Consider the following 27,509-nt stretch of genomic DNA (forward strand, 5'->3'; position numbering starts at 1 on the left):
AGGTACTTAATACCAAAGAATATGTAATAGTACAATATAACGAATAAGTAATATTTACTATCAGCCGTTTACCGTGACCATTAGCATTAGTAAGTAGATGACAATGGTACTACAGACTACTCGAAACTAGTGAAATCATTAGAAATTACCACAATTTCTAAAGTCCTTGCCTTGCTTTGATTTACAGAACAAGTTTTGAACTATAGGCCTTTAACTCTAATGATGTTTCAATCGAATCAGCTTTATCATTAAGTCGTTTCATCGCAAGAGTGAGTTTAGCATATATATTGTGGTATTTTTGCTCAACCCACGACACGGTAGGAACTGAAAAATGAGTACTTTTTAATCATAATTGGACGTAGTTCCTAAAAAACGTTCCAAGCCATAAACATCACATTTTAAGGAATTCGTGTTTAAAGTTTAACAAATATTAGTGTATTCCATACACGTGGGTTGGGTTACTAAGTCATGATGTCATCTAAAGAGTGACAGTAGGGCTGCCATTTTTTGTCAGTCCGTTAATATGAATCACGTGACCAGTTTTGTGTTCTTAACTCAATTTCGAAATGATTGTGGTTAGGAACGTTTTTCTGGAATTACGTCCAATTATATAAAGGAAAATCTCATGAATACTTGTTTATATTTTTAAAATATTCTCTCTCTATGTTCAATATACGACTGAAATGTCAAGTTAATTTAAAACTATACATTTTACTAACGAAATTTGCCAATGTTTTTATTGGTGATGTATAATATCATAATAAAATAATTAAGTTTCCAAACATAAAATACTTATCTACACTACTGAAAAGAAAAGAAAAATATGAGTTATATTTTTCTTTCGTCTTTCCACGAGTAATGTTACATTTTTAAAAATGTTAACAAGAACAATAGATATTAAGCGAAGAGTAGTAATTAAACAAAAACAAAGCTTCCAGCTCGCCATAATAAATGGCGGATTCAAAGTTTACTCCTAAAACTTCCCTGTTAAACGTTCTTTAAACCGTTTCACGCCATTTTCAATAGAATGTGCACGTACACGAAAATTCACGATAATTGGGTCAGTCAGTGTGTAAAGGTCAGCAGGAAAAAAATAAAATGTTCTAACACGACACTCAAATTGGTACAACAAACTTCGTAGCGGCGCAAATGAATCAACGCGATTATGCAAATTTAAGCTTTAACAGAGCTCAATAAAATCTATAATTGCTTATGAGGCGTTGCTAGTCTTGAGGAGTTATTCAGTTTCACACACGTTTTATATTAGAAAGCTTTGGCTACGAATAACAGAGGCTTACTTTTGAAATGCCTCTGGTAACACAAAGTGAGTGGACTAAAGAACATTGAAAGATAAGAACCAATTATAAAACAAAACCACCTCTAAGCAATATTTTTGCATCCTATACAAATTCCGACTAATCTTTTGTTTATAGCTCGTCGGCTAATAATAATGAAAATAATTTTATTTCACGGAGGTTTAACTAAAATCCCATGTTTGTTATGGGTTATAATATTGATTGTGATTTCAATTCAAATAAACTATGAATTCATTAGATTAAACTTTTTAATTTCCATGGAGTTTTGTCGGGGAACTCTAAAAACTGCACTAATACATTTGATAATGTTGCAATCTCAAAAATAATAGGATCTGCTTTAATCTTGTGGTCTCGATGCATTGGGCTGACTTGAAAATCTTCACTAGTGTTGGGAACGCGCCAAATCTTATCGATACTTGTTACATAAGAGGAAATCAATTAACAGACGATTTCAATGTGTGTTATGGCGGGAAATCAGTTCTCGCATATTAACATAAGTCCTTGCTCTATTTGGAGTCTCTCCATTATTTGATATATCTGTACTTATAAAACGCAAGATACTATTTCAGTTTATTAATAAATTTTGAACCTTTCTGTGCGGTATGCATTAAAGTATTCTTATTTTTCAAGAAATTATACTGTAACTAAACGAATAGCCTGTAACTTATTATTACTTTTTCTTCTCTCAATAGATTTAAATTAATCACAATTACTCAACACAAGATATTAATAGATCTTAAATTGGGTAGTTACAAGCAAGTTTGTGTCGATACTTTTGCTTTGTATTAACGTATGTGCATAATTAAGCATTGTGTATTAAATAAACACAAATCTGTTGGTATTTTATCATGCCGGTAATAGTAATATGTGGATCTGGCGCTTCTACTATTTTCTAATAAACTTGAAACAAATCTTTTAGAGTTATTGAATGTCTATCGATACTATCCCAACACTACCGTAAATACGGCACCGATGATGGAACACCTGTTAAGATTTCTCGATCTTCCTTCGATTTATTTGCACTCTTTGATTCGCCTGTCGTCGGCAGAATTCCAGCCACATTCAACCCTTAATCGTATTGGGTTGTAGAGTATATTTGGATAAACAAATAATTTTTAACTAAGGAGAATCAAGGGTTTTTTAATAAGTTTGTTTAAGAATAACTTGTAATAAGCACTCAGATAGCAAGACTATGCCAATAACACATTGTTGGTATACGTATGGTATAGGTACTCGCAGCAAAAATTTTCCGAAGTGGCAAATGGTTTCACATTCATAAGTGCTTCTAAATTTCTGTCCTAAATTAACAAAAGTTTTTGATTTTGATTCTAATTATGTAAATATCGTATTTACAATATTTAATGTTTTATCTTTCACTCCGTAACTAATAATCGTGATATTGTAACACTTAATATACGTTTGTAAGAAGATTTTTTTTTAAATTTTTATTAAAGAAGAGGAACGAGAGGTTGTACGTGAAAGAAATTTCTTTAAAAGCCGCAATGTATGTTAGAAGACGTAACATTGTATGTGCGAAAAATCAAATATGGGGTATAATATTGAAATACGAACCTGTCTTGCCTACGCGTCTACTACTATTAGTCTTGGCTAACATGAAAATAGACCATAGACAAAGAGCTGCTTGTTAATTTAATAGTATTGTGTATTAAGAAAGGAAAAAATACTTGCTTAACTTGTATGAACGTTGTTGAGCACAAGTTGTGATAACTATTTTTAATACATAATTTTGCCCAACTCCGACATCTTGGTTACCATACGTGACATAATGGAAGAGGAGAATTAGAGAGCGTACGGGTCACCTGAAGTTAAGTGATCACCACTACACACACATTCACTTGCAGGAATCAAAGAGGTATGTAAAGACAGATAGGTGTACGTGGTTTTTTGAAGGTATGTCGTATCGTCCTTGAAACACCGCACAAGGAAGCTCATATTACAGCTTTGTAGTACCTGGAAGAAAGCTCCTTGAACCGCACTGTGGAGGACCGCCACACATCCAGATGGATGATATCCTAATTTGTGGCGTGTCTTGCGAAGGTGGAATTCGGCGACAGGAATCAGGAGAAACAGCTCTTCAGAACACTCTCCGTGATAAATGCGGTAGAAGACACACAATGAAGCGATGTCTCTATGCAACGCCAAGTGATCCGGCCGTTCACAGAGTACTGGGCCCCGACAGTTCAAACTGCTCTACGTTGCACGCGGTCAAGTGGATCGAGCTGATGTACGCCAGACCAGAGATGACAGCAATACTCCATGTGTGGCCGGACCTGCGCTTTGTAGAGCGCTAGAATGTGGCCCGGCTTGAAGTATTGCCGTGCTCTATTTATGACGCCCAGTTTCTTCGAAGCCAGGCTTTGCCCTCTAGATGGCCGTGGAATTGGCAATCGCTCGAGATTTCACATACATATATACATACTACATATTCCGATACTAGGCGAGGCTGTAAGGGAAGTGAAGTCGATAATAGGGTTATTACAACATAAATAAATAGAGGGAGACTTATCGACATACTTTACGCCTTACGGTATTAAAAAACCATGTCGTTGTGCCCACGCATCTTTATAAGTCCAGTCTTATATTTTTTCCACCAACGCGCCATAAAAATAACTTCAAAAAAGTTAAGTTACATCTGATTTAATTGAATAAACGATGCAACGTCGCGAAGCCCGTTGAAACAGTTTTATTTCAATAATAATAACGAGTTTAAAGCTGAACTTTACGTAACAAGCGAAGATACAATCCAACTTGGTAGTGAAAACAAATTGGATAGAATTGTAATATAAAAATCTGAATTGCGGTGGCGGCGTTTTGCGAAAGTTTGTTTTACACTGAAGTTGGACAAAGTTGCGTTTTCCATTTCAACACCGAGCTGAACTGAGTTACAACGTTGTCAAACTAAGTGCCACTTGTGTGACTAGTTATTGTGACGAAAGTGTGCTCTACAGAATGCACACTAAATAACATTCAAATGTGAGAGGATTTTGTGCGAAAATGCTAAAATATCGCGTGCAATTTTGGTGAAATTTGATTGCTGTGTTATGCTTTTTAGTCTAAAGTTTTGAAGGTGAGTTAACCATTCGTTTTTTATGGTATCAATTTGCTTATATGGAATGACCACTTATTTTATAAATAAGTATTCAGTGATTTAAATATTCGGAAACTAAAATAAAACCGTAGTCATTCTTTCTCGGAAGACACTTTAAAAAAATTATCTTTAAAGGGTAAAAATATCTTCAAATTGTGTAACACCACGGATGAGTAAAAAAGGACTCCGCGCCGTGATATTAACAAGTGAAGCACCTTCATGCTAGTGTGTGTGCGGTTACGGGGGATACAAGTTACACAATTTTTTCTCCCTTAAATAATCATATATGGCCCCAAATACTTTTATAGTATTGTTTTTACACTATTTCACAATGCACGACGGCATTTTTAAAATATATTATTGCGACGGAAACTGATCTGTCATAGACGATGGTAAATCTCATAATGGCCGCCTATCGGCCTGTAGTAGTGTAAGTGTGTGCGTGGGGCTATGTATTTTACACGTTTACCGGCTTGTTTTGGTACTTCACTGTTATATAAGGTAGCACGGAGTCCTTCTTTATTTACTCGTCCGTGTGTAACACTAGTTTTTGTCGTGAATTCTTATGTATTATTCCTATTACATAAACCATAATTCGCTTTTATTTACTTACTTCGCATACACATACTCCTTTTATTTCACTTTGATGTAATTTAATGCTAAAAGGCTCTTACACCCACAGCTTACTGCATCACTATCACCATGAGTGAACTAAAATTAGCTCGGAACCACTTCATTCGAGAATAGAACGACGCTTTCAGTAAGTAATTTGTAAATAAAAGTGATTTAATTTGGATGAAAAATGATCATTAGCAAACAGTAAACAGCAAAGGAATACCAAGAGCATGATTATGAAGTGGGACTGGGTGTGCAGAATTTTCAAGTCGTCAATGTTTAATCGACATTGTACATCGCCGAGCAAGAAATATATATGATAACTAGCTGACTCGACAGACGTTGGTCTGTACATAATAAATAAAATACTGTTTCCTATGAATTTGTCAATAATATTCCATAACATCTAGAATTATTTCGTAAAATATACCCATTGTTATAATGAAATTGTTTCACAGCAGAACTGTCAAACCGTGCGTTAATAAATTCTCATAAAAAAACACATATTGAAAAAAAAGTTTTCTCTCAAGTTGGATTAAACTTCACTCCATGAAGAATCCCCATTAAAATCCGTTAATTAGGAGTTCAGTGGAAACAAACATCAGGACATTGGCTATATATATATGTATATATATATATTAAGATAAGACAACCTATCTCCTTCCGTCCGTTACTTAAGTAATTTACTCTCTGAGGTCTAAGTAAAAAAACCAAAACTTTCAACATTTTGAATCTATTCTACCCCAAGTGTTGGTAGGTTTACCAGTGGGAGGTTTCTTTGCACAGGAAGCCGGCTAGATTATGGGTACCACAACGGCGCCTATTTCTGCGGTGAAGCAATAATGTGTAAACATTACTCGGTCTGTAGAGTGCCGTAGCTAGTGAAATTACTGGGCAAATGAGACTTAACACCTGATGTCTCAAGGTGACGAGCGCAATTGTAGTGCCGCTCAGAATTTTTGGGTTTTCTCAAGAATCCTGAGCGGCACTACATTGTAATGGGTAGGGCGTATTAATTATTATTATCAGCTGAACTTCCTACTCATCTCGTCCATTATTTTCATAAAAAAAGGGACAAGATGGACCGACGATCCCGTCAAGTTTGCCGGAATATGTTGGATAAGGGCAGCGCAGGACCGATCGTTATGGAGATCTTCGGAGGAGGTCTAAGGCCAGCAGTGGTCGTCTTCCGGCTGATGATGATGATACCACAAGTTTTTAGTGCACTGGTGTGGAAGAAGAGTACGTAGTCACTTAATATTAAGTGACTCATTTCCTTCTTTCTTTCATAAAAAAAGAGAAACTATTGCGTAACTAGCATTATTCTAATCACCTCCATAGGACTGTTCTTCATATGGAAGTACAGTGGAATAGAATACCCGTAATTTAATGGAAACAGCAGATATCACCTGTAAAATACGATATGCTTGGCCCGTGACCGATAAAAGATGAGTTTAAGGGCTTCCAAGAGTCAGGCAGTAATAAATATAAATCCAATAATAGCCTTGCCATAAGATATCTGATATCGATAGCCTATATTGTAATGTTGTCTAACTTTCTTCTCACTATGCTTGCCATTCTATAAATATTATAAAAAATATTTTAATTCAATGAAGGATATTTCTCAAAAAACTGCTAAGAATTTATTAATACAACTGTTTTTTCGTGTAATTTGTCTTTTTTCTACTGCGTCATATAAAATTATCTTAGAAAATGTGATTCCGAATGCTTTAATGTAAACAGAAGTATTTTCCTAGCGTCAGCCGCCAAGGTTGCACTTAATCCGTTCCAAGTTTGGCGACTTCGTAATATGAGGGAATTAATTCTGAAAACTTGGTGACATAACTGCCGAGTGTGGATTGGAGCCACAGGTGCGAAGTACAAAATACGTTTTACCAATTACGTTAAGGCGCCTTGCAGTCTTCCTTGTTTGGGACAAAGGCTGTTTGTTTTTGAAGTCTCAAACCGGCCCACTGACCGAGTGTGGAATCGACCGACGCATGCGTGAGAAAGAGATCGCTAGTGATGTGACAAATTATTCGATTATCACTCGATTGTATCGGGTAGTGAGGGGATTTTGTGGGCAGCTTTATTCACATAAAAATGGATATCTATTCTTATAAATAGTCACACTTTGCTAATTAAACTCTTTTTTAATTAAAATGATATGCTTAATAAAGCCTTAAATACCTAGCTAAGGTATATACTACTACTGTACTCAAGTGATATAAAGAAGTTAACTTTATAATATTTGAGTAAATTAAAACAATGTTTCCTGTTTTTTCTTAAATGCTAATTGTTTGACGCCCAATTACACACAACATGACAAGCCTGATTAGTTAGATAAGATAAACGTGAAAGATAAGTTATTATTGGACTGTTTCACAGTTTAAATGTGTTTTTAATAATGTGGTGATATTGTATTTAATCGCAGAGTTTTCTTTAATTTCCCAAATTTTTGCGACTAAATATAAGAATAATATCTAACTGCTTAAAATCTAATGTTGTTTTAACATAATCGGCAGTGATAAAGTGATATCTCGATCATAATCGCTTCCGATTCGCGTAACTGAAATTTCAGCGAAGAATCGATAAAAAGTGTTCAGTCGGAGCCTCACTAGAGCAAGCAGTCGTTAGTCGGTCCGCGCCCTGACCGCGCGTCCCTACCTCCAACCCCGTTTCGTACAAAACAGATAGAAACTAATGCGATTTGTTTACAATTTACCATCACGTGCTTGGGAATATCATGACGGACAGTGGGTAAACGTTGCAGAGTCGACACCGCGAACGACACACGGGTATGTATTCATTTTCTCCGACATGCTACAATTGATCTCTAAATCTTATTTGTAGAACAGCCTCCACGTGTCATTTCACGCTACTCACACAAATGTCGAACATTTAAAGCCTACAACGAATAAAAAACCATATCAACATAATATAACGTTGTTATAAACAATTTAAAACCGGAAATTTAACAACGTACCCGATACCGCCCAATAATTATGAAAATTTATTAATACAGTAACTGAAACGGCTGTAATATTGTATTTAGAGTGAGTATGTAATATTGTGTGAGGAAATGTATATTGTGTGAAGTTGTTAGTCTAAGTAAGAGGTTTCGCGAAGGCTTAACCTTATTTCAGGCCAGACTTGCGTGTGTCAGTTAGATATAGACATAGTTACATGTCTACTAGTCTGTGTTACATTCAAACATACTTATATATTGATGTTTATATAATATATAATTTAGTGTTTAATATTTACGTAGCTTTATGGTAAAATATTGTGTTACAAAGACAAAATTTTTGTTTTATTGAACAATTATTACTTGGGCAATATTCATTTAGTTTTTTTTTAAGAATTGTATTATTTCCACAATGGAAATAATTTTTATAATGAATATCATTTTTAGGTGTCTTCGCCAGGGTAGAAAGATAATATATAGGATTTCTGGTTAGAATTATTATTTAAGTCTAAGTAATTACCATTTACGAAACTCTACTTTATTTGTAAAGAAGGAAAATTTTTATTTAAACAGACAAAATCATGTGCTAAATAATAATTTTGTTCCAATGAATATTTTTGTTTGCTTGCTTTCGACGGTAACATTCGGTTTTTATGAATTAATTGTAATTCAAAGAAGCAAAATAAAAAATGCCTGAAATTGAATTATTTGTAATTAATTTAATAAAAATTTGTAGACTACAAGTTTGATTTAGCATACATTTTTGGAGAAATGTTTTAAGATGAATATATTTTCAACGATAGCGTAGAAAATATCAAAATCGTTGTAGTGTTATCAAGTCAAAGAAATATAAAAACATAATATTTTATGATAGCCACTGCATCGGACAGTTCGCGTTGTCTGATTCCAGGAATCAACAAGAAACAACAGATGCTTGCTAAAATAAAAACTTAATAAGTAAGTTTGAAAAAAAATATCTGACTGAGAATTAATGTAAAGTACGATTTTGAAAAAAATTAATTTTTATAAGTCTCTCTAGTATCTAAACTCTATATATCACCGCCGCCAAATGCCGGATTTTAATTACACTAATAACTAACGTTATACTTAAATTTATTGAAGTAGGCGGGGTTACTTTGCGGAAATCCATATTTATCCAAATGTTTTCAGTTTTCCTTAGTGTTAATTCCGCCAATATTTGTCTATAAACAATTTGACACGTGTTTCGCCTCTGGACGAGGCATCCTCAGGACATGTTGAATCGCCAAAATCAAGATTTTGGCAAATTTCAAATATTGGCGGAATTAACACTAAAGAAAACTCAAAACATTTGTATAATATATACTAGCTAATTAAACTCGTAAACGATACATTTTCATTAATCTGATAAAATAAGATATTGTGGGCATTAAAATATAACAAATAACTTGTATAAAAACAATCACCACTTAACTTAACGCAAAGTTATTAAAGTTACTATTTCATTATTTTTATTCCCGTCCGTAAATTCTGAATTTATTCGTTAAACTTTGTCTTCTAGCATATCGAACTGTAGCGATGCTTTTAGATAATTATTTACAGATTCAATTACGTATTGCATTCGACTGTTAGGATATTCAAACGATCAGTCAGCTTAAAGTTATGATTAAATTAAGTAATTGTAAGAGCATTAGTTAATAATATTTACCTATCTTACTGTACTGTAAACCCATTTTTTTTTAATGAAAATAACGGACGAGATGAGTAGGACGTTCAGCTGATGGTAATTGATACGCCCTACACATTAAAATGCAGTGTGGCTCAGGATTCTTGAAAAACCCAAAAATTCTGAGCGGCACGACAAGTGCTTGAGACATAAGGTGTTAAGATAAGTCTCATTTGCCCAGTAATTTCACTAGCTACGGCGCCCTTCAGACCGAAACACAGTTATGATTACACATTACTGCTTCATCGTAGAAATAGGCGCCGTTGTGGGACTCATAATCTAGCTTCCTGTGCAAAGTCAACGTCTCATATTATAATATCTTAAAATTTCATTTTATAAATATTATTGATATCATTGTGAAATCCGACATGTTTCAATATAACAGTACGATTAGTGTTTAGACAATTTTGTAACATATTTTGCATGTCAATTGATGAAACATATTGGATTATCCATTATATTGTTAACACCTTAAGTACAATGTTTCCTGCAAATAAATTTCATTTCATTTCATTTCATTTCAAAGGAGCCTCCCACTGGTAAAATGTCATCACCACTGCCATCTTCGGCATTGTATGTTTGTTTTTATGTTAATGAAATTGACATACAACATTATTATATATATTAGTATGTACAGAATATAAGCACAATAAAAAAATGTTAATTTATGATTTGAGGAACATAATATCGATGATTTAATTTTGAATAAGACTTATCAAATACTTTTTGTGTTCTTGTTGAATATATTGAATAATGTGAATATTCAATACTCAGGTTAGGGTTAATTCAATTCAATTGAAATATTTATACTCAAAATAGGAAAATCAGTTCAGGAGGCAGTTGCTCCATTCCTAAAGAAGCAGTGTTATCAGAAACTTATTTATGTTATAAATAATAATACCTTTACCACGTACACGTATGCGTTTTTTTAACAATTCTTGTAAATTTCGTAACACACTTGTTTTGTACATTTTAATACTTAAGTATTAAATATAACAAATTTATGTGTGTTCTCGGTGTTAACATGATTTTCACATTTTCTGGAAATTCCTAACGTGCCTATGTACATTTAATATATAACAAAACAATAAAATATTGTTAGAAATACAGGGTGGTTTTTTGAAAAGGTAGGTGATGGCCTAGTCCAATACTACGAGACTTAGAGAAAAGTCGTGAAAGGAGTCATGCCCACGATTTATAAGAACCCAATAACTGCATACTTAGTTTTTTGCTGCACTAGCTACGGCGCCCTTCAGACCGAAACACAGTAATGTTTACACATAACTGCTTCACGGCAGAAAAAGGCACCCGATGTGGCACATAGAATTTAGTCGGCATCTTTTGCAAAGGATCCTTCCACTGGTACGAGACGCTGTCAACCAACCACGTTGACCGCTTCTCGGTTCGGCGTGGCCGCACATAGCGTTCTTGCGCGGGCAGGTGTAACCTAGCTCCCACGATTCCTCAAGGCTATTGGATTTATCCCGACCCTTAAGGGTGCGCTAGTCGAGACGGATCGAACTCGTTTTGGGGTGCGGCTAAAATACATGCTTTCTCATCGAACACGATGTGCGAAAGTGATACACGCTGTAAAGAACAGAAGAAGCTCAGGCACACACACTCCAGTATTATGAATGATAAACGAAAGACAATGATTTATAATAAAACCGAGCGCGTATAATTTTATAAACAGGCAATTTTTAAGAAACTAATAATATATCCTTTTATGGCAACAGTTTTGCCATATTTAAACTCCAAAATTTTATTTACACCCCAAGATGCGTTAAAATTACTGTTCAAATATGGAAGTTTGACGCCTATGAATTTCAACACATAATTTTTTACTTTTTTGTTTCCATACATGGAATAATAATTAGACACATAAATATTACTTTTACTGTTACGTTTGTATTGAAGAATGATCGACTAGCGCAACCTTAATGATTCTTTATGACCTAAGCTATAAATAGCCCATAACAATATACCAACGGACATCTAATATATAACATTCTCGTGTCATGGTGTAAAACTTTGAACTCCTCCGAAACGGCTTGACCGATTCTCATGAAATTTTGAGTGCATATTGGGTAGGTCTGAGAATCGGACAACATCTATTTTTCATCCCCCTAAATGTTAAGGGTGGTTCACACGTTTTTTTTTAATTTGTTTGATTATGAGTCAGCATTAAAAAATACATACAACTTCAAATTTTCACCCATCTACGATCAACAGTTACTTTTGTATCGCGATTTTAATATCGGCAATACAACGTTTGCTGGGTCAGCTAGTAATCTATATATATATAAATGAATTGCTGGATAAATATGAAAAAGTCCGGAATTTAAAAAAAAAATGTTTTTCCTTTGATGTGTCCTCCGTCGTTCAGAAATCAAATTAAAAGAATAGTTTAAAATAAATAACTAATTATAATATTTGTATCTGTCTAACTTTCTCAGGAGTTAAAAAAAACAAACTTAATTTTAGCTACCTATAGTTGATAGATTAACTATAGTTGATGATGATACTATGATGGCAATACAACGTTTGCTGGGTCAGCTAGTACTAAATAAAAAGTAAAGTCTAATCTTTATATACGCGTGCATTATATTTTGGAATCAAGAATAATTTTTTCGTCAATACACAGATCATAATGACACTTTTAAGGACAGACTAGCTGACCCGACAGACCTTGTTCTGTACATAATAAATATTAAAAAAAAACTACGTTTAGAAAAGCCGACTTCAAAAACCCAAAAGTAAAATAACTTAATAGAGATTTAATTTAATACATCTCTTATGCAAATCTTATACCTTTAATATTAATAAAATACTATTTACTATTCCTATGTGCTACCTATTAGGATAGGCTATAAGTCTATAATATATATAGAAGTTACAAATATATAAAAATTATAAGTTATTCATATTAAAATATTCTTTCAATTTGCTTTCTGAACGACGGGGTACACATCAAAGGGAAAACATAATCGTTGTTTTTATTTAATTCCGAGCATTTTCATATTTATTCACCTTTTAAACCTTCTCTAGATTTCCACAAATAATTCAAGACCAAAATTAGCAAAATCGGTCCAGCCGTTCACGAGTTTTAGCGAGACTAACGAACAGCAATTCATACACATGTTTTAAATTTGAAAAATCGGTCCAGCCGTTAGGAGCAGTTCACTAACATACACATGAGCAGGAGAATTATATTATATGGGCGGAATTGAGAATCTAAACCAATCTCAAATTCACTGAAACAAACAAAAAAGTCATCAAAATCAGTCCAGCCGTTTAGGAGGTAGTTTAATTGTGAATCTAAACCATTTTCGAATCCACCTGAAGACACACACCAATCTCAAATTCACTGGAACACACAAAAATATCATCAAAATCGGTCCAGCCGTTTAGGAGGTAGTTGAATTGTGAATCTAAACCATTCTCGAATCCACCTGAATACACACAGAAAGTTTCATTAGAATCGGTCCAGCCGTCTAGGAGGAGTTCAGTGACATACACACGCACACAAGAATTATATATATAAAGATAGATATATTTGTAATATTTGAAAGCCATGCCGTGTAATCAGAAATTTAGTTTCGTCGCGTGAATTGTCAAGTTTGTTTATAATGATGCATTCTTATCAAGAATATTATTTAGACCGTCGACTAGATAACCGCGTGATAACCGAATGTGTGCACTGATAAAGCCAAATACGTACGTCAGAACATTAACAAAATCCTCTTCGCATGTAAATATTATCGTTAATTTAAATCAATTCTAAAAATAAAAGCTTATTTCCGCTGCCAACTTTTTATAACTTTTCAAAACATATTCGAAACTTTATTGTTTTAGGGTCAGTCGAGCATATATATCGTTGGCTCTCACCACATTCTCACCCACATTTTGATGTGTTTTCGAATTTTTAATTCTAATGTACGTTTATGATCGGCAACGCTCTTGTGATTCCTCGGCTCTAAAAGAGTATGGGGTCGCGGTAATATTCAATAAAAAAATTAAGTAATGAAAATGTATTGTTATACATAAATATTATAATAATAAAGTAATAGAAATTACATATTATCTGGATACGATATATAATGAAAATATAAAGAAACAATTTAATCGGAAAACTTTAAGTGGGTTTCTACTGATATATTATTTTATCATTTCTTAATCATTTTTTTAATGATTGAGAATCATTTTAAGTTAAAGCTGTAAACGATCAGCCCATCTAATCAAATGAATCGGCCTATTTATCATTTTATAAAACAAGACATAGAGATTGTCCCATTGCCCTTAATTAAGAAATTTGATCAGTAACGAGAGTACAAGGATCAAACCAAAGCATTTATAGCACCTACGATATATTAGTATCACCATCAAATACAACCAAACTATGGAATTAGATACCACGTTGGTACATTCAAAAAAATAGTGTACACCTTCCTATAAGCACAGCTCTTTTTATGAGAAAATATCGAGACGAGAAGACGTTCACCTGTTTATCAATGCCGCTCAGGATTCTTGTTACTAAATCCAGAGTTCTTAGCGGCATCGCAATTGCACTTGCCACTTTGAGACATAAGATGTTAAGTCTCTGTAGCCCATTTCACTAGCTACGATAATTTTAAATAAAACCATCAGATGTACCCACTTAATAATCACTAAAACATCAAGACAGGTTAATACTCCTCAATTTCCCCACTCAAAATGAATTCAGATGGTTCACTGGTTATGTCTATAAAGATTTACAACAACTTACTTAGAGACTATTATAACATAGAATGTATAACAAATCATAGCAAATTCACAAACCAATTAAAACAGATATTGCCGCTAAAATGTTACTATTCTTTACATGAACATTTATGGGATAAGTAATAAAGTAGTAAATATGTAAAAATAATACGTGGGTAGCACTGAAAATGTTTAGGACTGGCCAGTTAGAAACATTGCTGATGAAAACTTTTTATAAATTTCAATTTTAGAGCTCTTTGGTAACGTAATGTAGTATTTTGCATTCATTTGTCATTTGTTTTTGTGAATTGGCGGCAAATCTAAAACTCTTGTTACACGTGAAAATGAACCTAACGCGGGAATATTTTTGGTCGATTATTTATTATGACTTTCGTTGTGGGCTTACTCAACAACAAAGCTATGATAGGCTGCGATTAGCACTTCTTAATTAAGCCCCATCTCGTGCCACTATTTACAATTGGTTTAACGAGGTTAAGCGTCGACGTAGCAATCTCATTGATGATCCGCGTGAGGGACGTCCCTTAACAGCGACTACTTCAGTGCCGTGCGACGCTTAATAGAAGAAGATAAGAGAGTGACCTATCAGTAGATACGGGCAAGCCTAGGCATTAGTTTTAGTCCAGTTCAAAAAAATTTTACACGAACATTTAGGCGTCAGGAAGCTTTGTACCAGATGGATTCTTCCCCACACTTTAACCGACGACCAGAAACACCATCGCATGGACTGGTGTCGCTAAATGTTAGATAAGTTCAACGGCGGTGACTCAAATGCTGTATTTGACATGTAACAGGTGATGAAAGCTGGATATATTGCTACGAACCCGAAACCAAACGACAATTAGCTCAGTTTCCTTTCGAGGATCGGCAAACTAAGGTAAAAAAAGGAAGAAGTCAAGGAAAACAGATGATTGCCTCATTCCTTGGTCGGAAAGGTCACTTCGCGACAGTTGTGCTAGAAAATGGAAGGACAGTTACTGCAGACTGGTATGTCAATCGCTGTTTGCCTGTTGTCTCGGAAAAAATTCGACAGCAGCAGCGACTCGAAGCAGGATCCTCCTTCACCACGACAATGATACGCACTCCGAAAAACGGACTGTTGAATATTTGAGTATGGCAGGTGTCGAGATAATGAGTCATCCGCCATACAGTCCTGACCTGACGCCCTGCGACTTTTATTTTATTCCCAAGAACTAAAGATGAAATTCAAGGTATTCGTTTTACGAGCCCTGAAGATGCGGTGAAAGCGTACGAAAATGCCATAGAAGAGACCCCTTAGGAAGAATGGGCCTACTGCTTTTTGAGAAAAGCTACTACTGAGGTAGTTCCATCGAATGCGACGATGCAGATGTGTAGAGAGGAACGGAGATCACTTCGAAAAACAATAAAAGTATTGGCAACTTACATTAAGCCGTTTTTCATTTTCTAAACATTTTCAGTGTTACCTAGGTATGAAAGTGAACAAGAATTTTCTAAAGTAAAATATTATTGTTAACGAAGGAATAGATTTAATTTTTATTTAATTTTATTTATTGGGGTAAACAAACAGCGAAACATTAGATCTTACTAACTAAAGAATATTATAAAGTAATACTAAATGTGCCACCAGCACGGTTAACCACAGATTAATTATAAAAAATTGATATTTTATATAGATATATATAGGATATACATAGATATACAAATACCTTGTCTCTACAGGGTCTACAATATCAGTACTACTTAAGATATACCGATATAATTGTATCATCACTGGGTTCACGACAATTCGAGCTGCTCTGCTTTGCACGCGCTCAAATGGATCGAAATGATACTGGGGTGGGCCAGACCAGACATGACAGGAAAACTCCATATGTGGCTGGACCTGCGCTTTGATGTTTGATGTCTAAATTTATTAATTAAACTACAAAGCAGTTAAAACGGATAGAAGGCTCTAACAAACACAGTTCACGATTTTTATAAAAAAAATATTGACCAATTATCTATTTCGAGTTATATTTATAAACATCGATAGATTGGAACATTTCGGTTATACTCATTGTACGTTTGCACCTACAGAGATTCAAAATTGAGAGTTTTATAGCGCTCATACAACTGACTAAATTAACAACATACTTAATAAAAATATCGGAATTTTAATCATCAAAATATATTTCCATTCCGATCCAGAGCAAATAAATATCTTATAAATATTGATGTGGCACGTAACGAAGCTGTGTGATAAAATCTATATTGTACTCACGCATTTCAACTAGTTTATATTTTTGATTACTTATTGTAAAAATATTTCAGATGAATTTAATAATTGAATTCCACTGCGGGAGGAACTATTATATTGCAAAAAAAAGATGAACTTGGGTGTCAACTAAATGGGTGGGAAATGCTCACTGCCGGCCTGCAATACTGCCTTTCAGAGAGTCATTACACAAAGCCACCCTAAAACAGCCGTTCGGATAAACGGAATTCAATTCTGGTTGTTATTCCAATTTTAAACCCCAAGTACAATGAGGCAAAAATATTGAAATAATATTAATTACTTATTAAACATAATAAACCTAATTCTTGTTTAGTCATGAATGTGGGAGGCTCCTTTGCCGGCTAGATTATGGGTACCACAACGGCCCCTCTTTCTGCCGTGAAGCAGTTATGTGTAAGCATTACTGTGTTTCGGTCTGAAGGGCGTCGTAGCTAGTAAAATTACTAGGCACATGAGACTTGACATCTTATCTCTCAAGGTGACGAGCAGTTGTTGTGCCGCTCAGAATAGGGTTTTTCAATCATTTTGAGGGGCACTGCATTGTAATGGGCAGGGCGTATCAATTACCATCAGCTGAACGTCCTGCTCGTCTCGTCTCTTATTTTCATAAAAAAAATATTGTATTACTATCTCATATTTAATAGTATGTTTTGATTGTATGTAGTAATGTTTTTTGTACCATGTCGTGAAAATATTAAACACTTATCTCGTAGTTAAGTTATTATGTGTTCATTTGTCCTTACAGCAAATAAAGTAATACATTTTCAACGTGGTCAAAAATAACTTATTGAATAATATCCAAAAAAAAAACACTGTGATTATGTTGGTTACAAAAATCTGACCAGACTGATTTATTTTGATGATTTATTATTAATAAAATCTTAGTACGATCAAGAACATAAAATAACTACCTATAATTACTTTTTAATTTTATTATTGTCTTCTAGAATACTAAACGCAACTTTTATCAGTGATCACCTACCGTGGTCGCCTCTCGAGAACCTTCTGTACCAATCAGTTATTGGTTTTACAAGCGATGTGGCCTGCCTATTACTACTTCGACTTACTACTAATTTGTGATATGTTGGCTAAATTGGTTCTACTCCGACTGATGAAAGAAAAACATAATATATGAATTGAAGACAATAGTGGTTGGGGAATTTAATTTGTAAATTAAAAAGAGTGCCTCTTTTTCTTACATTAATACTCTAATACAAAGTATTTAGACCTTGCCCGGGCGGGGCGATAGTCTACAACTACATAACTCTGTAGTTATATAACATGTAGTAATTCGTTGACTGCGTAGACATTGTCGTAGCGCTACGCTGAAGTGCCACGTAGCATAGCTCTCAGGGATTCGTTTTACAATTCAATAATTTCATTACAATGTGTACAATCACGAACAGTTGCTTAAAGTATAAATGTCATATTTTTATGTGTTCATGGACAATGTGCTAGAGGACGGATAGCATAGCGGTACAACAGTTGTTAGGTTAAGAGCACCAGAATCACAAAATTTTGGCATAATTAAATGTTTTAGATATAATTCCAAAAGTGAAGGAAATCATAATATTATGTTTGGTTTTTTTGGCTTTTAATAATGTAGTGTGATTTTATCTGGAGTGAATTTTACGTATATATGTAAATATAAAATAAAGATTCAATATTTTAAATTAATTTATAAAATGTTTGAGAAATATGGCGCCTGCCAGAATACTTTAAGACTCTGTTATGCTTATGTTAAGTGACACCTAGATATTATTGCGCTGTTTATATTAAAATAGTTAAAATTTTGGAATGACAAAAGATATTGGTACTTGGTTGTCGATGATACATTAACGCCACTCAGGCTTATTTGCGTACTTTCTCGAACCTCCTTTATAGAATCAGAATCAGAATAAATTTATTCAATAAAATCTCAAGGATCACATTGAAACGTCACGCAATAATCTGTTCTAATATACAAAAATAGTATTATGTATGAAATTTTTGTGTACATATATAATATAGAATTGTGTTTAAATTACTATTACTTGTTTAATTTACTATTACATATTTTGAGAAACAAATTATCTTTGAATTCAGTTATGAACTATATAATATCACTTTACATAAATTTAGGCAAACCAATAACCACATTCAAATACAAGTAAACATATTCTGAAATTGTATTTAGATATTTACAATAATCACTCTATTATATGACTATATTTTAACCATACACCATCGCACACCGCAGTAATGTTTGTCGAATATAACATCAAATAAAATATATGAATATTCGATGTTAACAAATTAACTTTGTTACATTCGTAAATATCGATTGCGGTTCACATCACTCAATTATCAGATACGGATACAATTTCAAACGAGTTCAAAACTTATTATGTTATTTGTAGTGTTACGGTCACACTGAGGGATGAAACTATTTTTGGATGCGGTAATACTTAATATTTTTTGAATTAATATCTTTTGTGCTAACTTATCCAAGTTTTGATAGTCTATGCATGGTGTTGAACACTGGAACAGCATTCAGAGAGCTAATATCTTTGAAGGATACCTCTTACATAATAATAATAAAACCTTTTTATTTTATATCCTTAATATACGTATATTTCAGATGTTGTTATTTAGTGTTTATTAATATTTTTCTTATTATCTATATGTTAGTACGTGTTACTTATTTGTATGTATTAATGATAGGAAGGAGGAGGCTTTCACCCGAGGAGGGGCCTCGGGTGAAAGCCTCCTCCAACTTTTTCCACGCATCTCTGTCTTTATCCATTATTTGCAAGTCTTTCCCGGCTGTTTCTAGTATTTCATCAGCCCTTCTTTTCGGTCTGCCTACTCGTCGTTTTCCCATAGGTCCCTTCCACTGCGTGGTTCTGAGTGTCCACCTCTTACTTAGGTGTTAGCAAATAATTCGGACGTTCAGTCGTGAGCTCAGCGGGAGCCGATTCTTCGATGGTAGACGCGTTTAACTCCTTACTCTATGCAGTTGCATTTTGCATGACTAACGTAACTTTGCAGAAAGAACACTAAAGATATAATTAATTAATATAATTTTAAATAGTTATAGGTTTCCGTAAAATAACTTCTTATCAAATTCTATATGTGGAAATGCTAGCTGTTACAGAAATTGTTAGAGTGTGGTATTCGAAATAAAAAAAAAAATAATCACCAAAGAGCTGTTTGGTCTGATTCCTGCCCTGGAATTCCACCACCGCACTACATGCCGCTAATTTAAACATCATCATCACCACGTGGATGTGTGGAGTTTCTCCACAGTGGAGTTTTCATGGAACTTTCTTCCACCTACAACTAAGCTATGACTGAGCCTCCAATCCCGGTGTTCCGAGGACGAGATGACACGGGAACCTTCAAAAAACGCCTACTTACTAATAGGTTGGCAATGCTTCAGTGAGTCCATTGGAGTTGGAAGAGAGCATAGGCGGCGGTGATCACTTAACATCATCTAAACACTTGTCTTAAATTGGATAAATGATCTAGATAAGCCAAGCCATGACCATTCTAGGTCTTAATAACTTTGCTTTTTTAAGTAGAGATTGAACATACAAAGATTATAATAAATTCCATAAACTGGTAATGAGAATTATTTCTACATTATACAACCAACTCATTAAACTTAAGCCCTACATAAATGCAGTGTCGCTATATTGTTTGTTTAAGTAACGCAAATCCAAAATTGTATCAAGCTCATTAACAAGCTCAAATGTTTTTAAAGTTCTTGATCTTTTGTCTAGTTTTCAGCCAATTTTATTTCTTCAAATGGTTACTATGCTGGGTTATTACGACATTGTCTGTTACTGATGGAATCTAAACTGAACATGACAACTCAAAACAATAATAAAACATGAATTATGAGCGCGACAGTACCGTAATAAAACTTCGTAGCGGTCCCGTGTAAAGTCCCGATTCATTTTAACTTTTCTATCTGATTGTACCCAATAACACAAGTTCAACCACAATTGTTATCGACTGTACCAACAGTTCGTGTCGAATCGACTATTGTATTCCATATTGTCGTCTGTAATGAGGAATGTGCGTATGGTGTATATATATATGGTTAAGATTATTTTAGATACCCATTTTGGTTTGTTCCAATAGTATATATAAATATTTTTTTAATATTTTCACTCAAATGTAGACTAGAATATGTATTTTTAATACATGTTCTAGTCTACATTTGATCATAAACGCCAAAAATTCTCGTTTTTCGATAAGAAAGATTTTTTACTGGGTTAAAATACTATAACAAATAAAATTCTAGACCCAGACTTATTTCGATAAAAAAGGCGAACAACCATTTGGTAGTGATTCAAAGAAACTGTACTTTGGGGTTAAATTTTTGTAGGAATTAAGCACTTGTTCCGGAAATGACATGGTCATGTCCCTTTTTTTTGCGACAGCTGCCATTCCCGATAATTATTTGATGACTACGCTGAGCATTTTCATACTTTCTACGTGTTCCGTTTTTTTTGTTGAGAGGAGGAAAGACATCTATGTATTTAGAACCCCAAAAGGGGGCTCATATGTCGGGTTGGTAGATCGAAAGCTTTTACAGCCACATACGACGTGGGCCGTGGAGTCCGCAAATACTTCCCAACTACAGTCGCGGGTCTCTTAAGGAGACTTGAACCTCGGATCGGCTTTGTGCTTAGGGGTAGAAAAGAAGGCAAGTATCCAGACTCTTGTGAAAGTATTTTAAAATCAATCAAGAAAGAGATAATCTTTGTTGAAATCCGATCAAAATAGTTTTAATTTGATGGACATTATTTGTCAAGTAATGGTTGACTATTATGAGAATTTTCCTTCACCACCACTTATGTTACCATTCCAAATAAGGTCGGTAAAAGTTCCCGTTTAGAAAAAACTACTTTTTAGGACATTAATAATAATAATAATAATAATAATAATAATAATAATAATAATAATAATAATAATAATAATAATAATAAAGCCATTTAATTCGGAACTAAAAACATTTAACATTTGAATTACCAATAATCTTAAGCTAAAAAGTATAAACTATAAAATGTCTCTCAGTTCCGCGTGCCGATTGGCAAAGGCCTCCTCCAACGATTTCCACTCTTTTCTGTTTTGGGCAACTCTTCTCCAGTTAGATCCTGCTGTCAATTTTATTCCATCTTCCCACCTTGTGTGCTGTCTTCCTCGTTTTCTTTTAGGACATTAACATGTTATTAAATGTGGTTAATATGATATCTGATGAAGCTGTTCATAAAGAAAAACAAAACTCTAGATATCAGAGTTTACGTCAGACTTTTACCTTGACCCCAACTCCCCGCCGAATTTTCGCAAACATTAGAAATATATCGCATTTGCATAAATACATTAATCGTCTGCGTCTTGTAATTATAATAAACCATCAAAGGTGTATATTAAGGTTACTGTAAGCAAAAGTTTTCAAAGGAATTCGTTTTAAAAATAATGTATTTCTGTTTGTCACAAAGAATATTACGTCTGTCGCATATTAGAGTTTGAATTTTTATATTTATACGGAGAAGTAATGAAATGAGAATATATCTAAGGCGAACACTTCATTCATAGTTGCTACAATTGCTACCAAAACACTGCAGCTGTAAGTGGCGAATTAAAGGCATTTATTGAAATGAAATGAAATTAATGTATTTGTTTGAATCGTGGTAACACAGTTCTTAACATTTGGTAGATGCACAGCACAATTCGCCAATATGTCGGCATACAAATATTTGTTTTTTAATATTGGAATTTTTATATTTATTGGTCATTAATACACATACCATAGCAATAATTCAATTATATAATATAAAATAAACATTCGTTTGTAGGTAAATAAAAGCTTTTAAATACTATTATTTTTTGCTAAATAATTCTTTTAAACTATAGAAGCATTTATATATTAACCATAATTTTAATTTTTTATGCATTATTGTTTCAGGCATCTCTCTAATATTTTTGAGAGGTGGTTAAAGACTCTAATACACATTATATTTGCGTTATTTTGATGAAGCGCTGTTCTACAGCATGGTATGGTCTATTATTTATTTATTTATACTATTAATCATTTACAGAAAGAATATTAAGATAACATAGTCCCGCAAAACTGTTTTGACAGCTTATATGAATATTGATTTTATACAAGTGTAATTAACAAATATTGATAAAATTAATAAAAAAATCTATTTTTAAGGCAGTGTTGACAATTAATATTTCTTAAGTTTTAAATTTTTTCTTGCTGGTTTCTAGCCGGATGTCCTCAGGTAAGCTATTTAATAAAAACGGTAGGCGTTTTTTCAAAGTTCTATCACCGTAGTAGTTATTGATTCTAGGTACCTTACCAGCGGATATCGACCGAGTATTGTGATTGTGCATAATTGGAGATGGGTTATGTTCTTGATTGCTATAGTAGCTATTGTTAATGGTTACTAAGTACTTATGTTTTAAGCTTACTGGCAATACTTAGTTTCATGCTATTTCTACTATTTTAAGCTCAACTTCTCCACAGTAATAGTAGAAATTTTAAATCTGTGTTATTTTTAGAATTATTCTTCCTACGACTCCGTCCTGATAAGTTGGTAAATTAGGAGACTATTTCTCTCTAGGGGACTCTTTAAATTTTTGGACATTAAATCTACGCTACCCATAACTATTCTTTATTCCTTTGACACTGCCTGTGTTATTGGCTTAAATAATTAAGAAACGAACAAATAGAATATGAACTAATTTTCGCGTAAATAATATTAGTTTGGATTAAGCCATTTTAGTTTATCTATCACAGTTAATATACAGTTTTTTAGTTCATTCTCATAACTCAAACGTAATGTGGCCACTGTTTTGGCAGATGCAACTGCGATTTTACTGCGCGGTACTTGCGGGTGACCTCAGACCCGTAAGAATATATATAATAGTTGACCGTACTTTTTATTAGTATTAACTAATATGGACGAGATATTGAAAATTGCTTTTTGCGATTGGTTCTGGGACATAATATAGATATCGTCACTTAAGTAAAACCTGGTTCAGCTCAGTCTAACACGGATATTATGGTCATGTGCTGGTTACTTATTATTCACATATTTCTACGAATCTGTTAGTTAATTAGGTACTATATTATATCTAAGTCATAACACACAAATAGTTTTTATAGTTTTAATCGAGATCTAGAATAGTCTAATAGAATCTAGATAGAATTCAGCAACACACGCACACTTAAACAAAGTGACTGACGTATCGCAAGTGTAAGCAGCATCGCAGCTGTCATTAAATTGATAAACCTGGCGTATTGTAACAGCTGGAGGTATTATCTCGATGTATAAATTATTGTAGAGTTTTAAATTAAACTCTTTAATTTTATTCTTTTCTTCGCATTTTGTATTTTGATAAAGTCACAGAAATTATTTATAAAACATGCACAGAGGGAGAGAAAGAGAAAAAGTTGCATGGAGGCGACATAAAATTACTTTAGTCAGCAATTTAATGAATATAAAACAATTGAATTGAATTCCATATCCATGAGACCATAACAATTGTATAACATGACAACATAGACGCAACATCTTACCCCCGAGGTTCTGGGTAATCTTGAATCATTAGGAGAAAATTTTTTAGAAATAAACATTTTCACTGTTGCATCTCAACATATTCTTGATAATGTTCTACAAGTTCATAAGCACACTAAGCAATTTGCTAGAAACTGCGATAATCATAATGTTAATTCGACGAACAAACATAAACTAGTTATACCTACTACTCGGTTAAGTTGAGTTAGTAAGTCCATTATTGGGCGATATGCTTTTACAACATGATCCCAGAGAATGTACAAAACAGATGTGTTACGAAACTTAAAAGAATTGTTTAAAAACGTTTGTGTGGTAAATGTTATTATAACATAAATGATTTTCTTAACCACAGACTGGGAATTGAGCGGACAGCCTCAGGCTCTTTAATTAGGGATTTTATTGTACGATTTTACATTGTTACCCATATTTTTATAAAAAAAATAGAGCCCGCTGTTTTTCTTGCGGTCGTTCTTCTCAGGTCTGAGGCACTGTATTTTGAATGTGTGATAGTTTTGACGTTGACGTTTGACGACGTGGAATTTGAATTTGAACATGAGGCAAAAGGCCTTTCTCATCATTCCTACGCGCATACCGGAAGTGCATGAGATAAGAGTAGATAACATTACATCCATATCAATTTATATTCAAATTTGATGAAATGCGTCTGGCAGTTCTTTTACGACAGGGTTCCCCCGAAGACATTCCTTTTGTTTTATTATGTGAAGTTATATTTAACTTGTTTATAATTATTTCATGACTAAGTTAATTGTTGACATTTGCAAAATGATTCCATTATACACCATCGATTCAAGTCTTAAACCGAAATCCGTTTAAAAAAAAAGCAAAATTAATACTACTTAGGCGGAGCATATTGATAAGCAACCCGATCACATCAAACTCCACCCGTCATTTTGACACTTAAGATTTTTTTTATGAAAATAAGGGACGACACGAGCCGATACGCCCTGTCCATTACAATGCAGTGCCGCTCAGGATTCTTGAAAAGCCGAAAAATTCTGAGCGGCACTACAATTGCGCTCGTCACCTTGTGACATAAGATGTTAAGTCTCATTTGCCCAGTAATTTCACTAGCTACGGCGCCCATCAGACCAAAACACTGTAATATTTACACATTATTGCTTCACGGGAGAAATATACGCCGTTGTGGTACCCATAATCTAGCCTGTGCAAAGGGGCCCCCCACTGGTAAATATCTCGTATTTGCCACCGTTTATCTTTGTATAATGTCTGGTTTATTCTGTTGCCGGCTTTTTGAGTTTACTTCCCTTTCCTCTCTTACAAAATACCTGCTTTCTTTTATTTTGTGTGTTTATAATGCAGTTTGAGTGGCAGTGTAATGGCCAGGTTTACAACGAACATTACGGTGACCTTGTTACAAATACATGCGTGTCGAATGTTAAGCCCATTTAACGTGTAACTCAAGTAATAATAAATGACTGCTCCCCGCGTTACATTTCATTGTGCCGTTATTCTTTCAAAATGGCGGACCAGTGTAAGATTTACTTTTATTTTAGTGGAGTAGTAATTCGCAGATTGCCTTGCTTAAACTGAATTTTTATTGGACTTAGTTCCTGAAAAACGTTCCAAGCCACAAACATCACGTTTTAAGGAATTCGTGTTTAAAGTTTGATAAATATTAGTGTATTCCATACATGTGGGCTGGGCTACTAAGTCATGATGTCATTTAAAGAGTGACAGTGGGGCTGCAATTCTTTGTCAGTCCGTTATTACGTGACCAGTTTTGTGTTCTTAACTCAATTTCGACATGATTGTGGTTTGAAACGTTTTTCTGGAATTACGTCCAATTGCTATTATATTATATACTTTTGGCAATCCGAATAATAATACCATATTTGTACGTGAAATAAAATAATAAATAAAATAAAAGGAGCTTTCTACCACGTAGAACAAAGCTTTGGAATGAGCTTCCTTGTGCGGTGTTTCCGGGACGATACGACATGGGTACCTTTAAAAAAAGCGCGTACACCTTCCTTTAAGGCCGGCAACGCTCCTGTGATTCCACTGGTGTTGCAAGAGAGTCGCTCGTTTGTCCTTCTTTTCCATAAAAAAAGATTGCAATAAAATTTAAATTAGTAATACTTGGTGTATGTATATTCTTTCAACATTTTAATAACAACTATGCCATTTTGTTATATAATATTGTTATATACAACATAAAAATATGTTATTTTTCTTTGCGTGTCCCTCAGTAAAACTCTAATGATTCTAGTTAAGTATCGAAATTAACATCAAAGCCTTAAACTGACGTGGCGAAATAAAAGCAATTTCCTTCACGGCGGATATTAGTGAAGCTAAGGTTGGTCGTTACGTTCTTAATTCTACCGATATTTGCTTCAATATTGTTTTTTTTCAATAAAATGTATTAGTAATCGGTAAAGGGAATATTTATATAGTTAATTGATTTATTGTTTTCATTTCATTATATTCTTTTCATGTTTCTCTATGTCTAGAAAAATATCTAACTGCCGTTTACGATACTTCATTACTCAGACAATTTATACGTCTAGAAAGAGTCTCTTGCTATTAGACAACTGATAAAAACAGGCCAGGAATATTGGTTTAGTGTGCGTGACAAGCTACGTCTTACACTCGCGATTTGTATGAAACTATGTGCCAGTGTGCGTGAATTGTTCAAAATAGAGGTTAGTTCTAAAGTTTATATTTTTTGACATTTTCACAGCTGTCATAATCTATCTAGACATAACGTTAATTGTAATCTATATTTTATGTTATCAAATAATTTTCGATATGTCATCATAATTTTCAAATTCATGTAGAATAGAAAACGCTTATCTCACACTGTCACAATATATACCAAGTCGTTTTCCGAAAGATTTATCGAAAAAACAGATCAAAAAAGATTGCTCATAAGCTATCTGATATGATAATAGGAATGCAAATACTTTTATATCTAAATAAATATCAATCTCGGATCGCCCTTAGGATTGCGATTGTATCTGTAAAATTCCTGTCTATTGTGCAGGCTAAATTGTTACTAGAGTATCATAAAAGTTGAACATATAATTACCAGTTTTTATTGAGCTAATAATATAAAAACAAAAGTACCTTATCAAACTACATTGATGTTTGACATTACGCTGAGATATTCGAAAAGTTTAAGCTTATTCAACAATAGAAGCGGAGTTTTGAAAACAATTT

The 27,509-nt window shown here is 33.7% G+C and overlaps 1 protein-coding gene across 1 annotated transcript in view; it reads left to right on the forward strand.

Annotated features, from left to right (window-relative positions):
- Nucleotides 1–7,661: 7,661 nt before the first annotated feature.
- LOC126972747 (calmodulin-binding transcription activator 1) overlaps nt 7,662–27,509 on the forward strand; it is a 258,853-nt gene continuing 239,005 nt past the window's right edge. The window contains exon 1 of the mRNA XM_050819761.1: nt 7,662–7,838. The gene's annotated coding sequence lies outside the window, so the exon portion shown is untranslated. The remainder of the gene's footprint in view (nt 7,839–27,509) is intronic.

Source organism: Leptidea sinapis, chromosome 27 (assembly GCF_905404315.1).
Source record: "Leptidea sinapis chromosome 27, ilLepSina1.1, whole genome shotgun sequence".
NCBI classification, from domain to species: Eukaryota; Metazoa; Arthropoda; class Insecta; order Lepidoptera; family Pieridae; genus Leptidea; species Leptidea sinapis.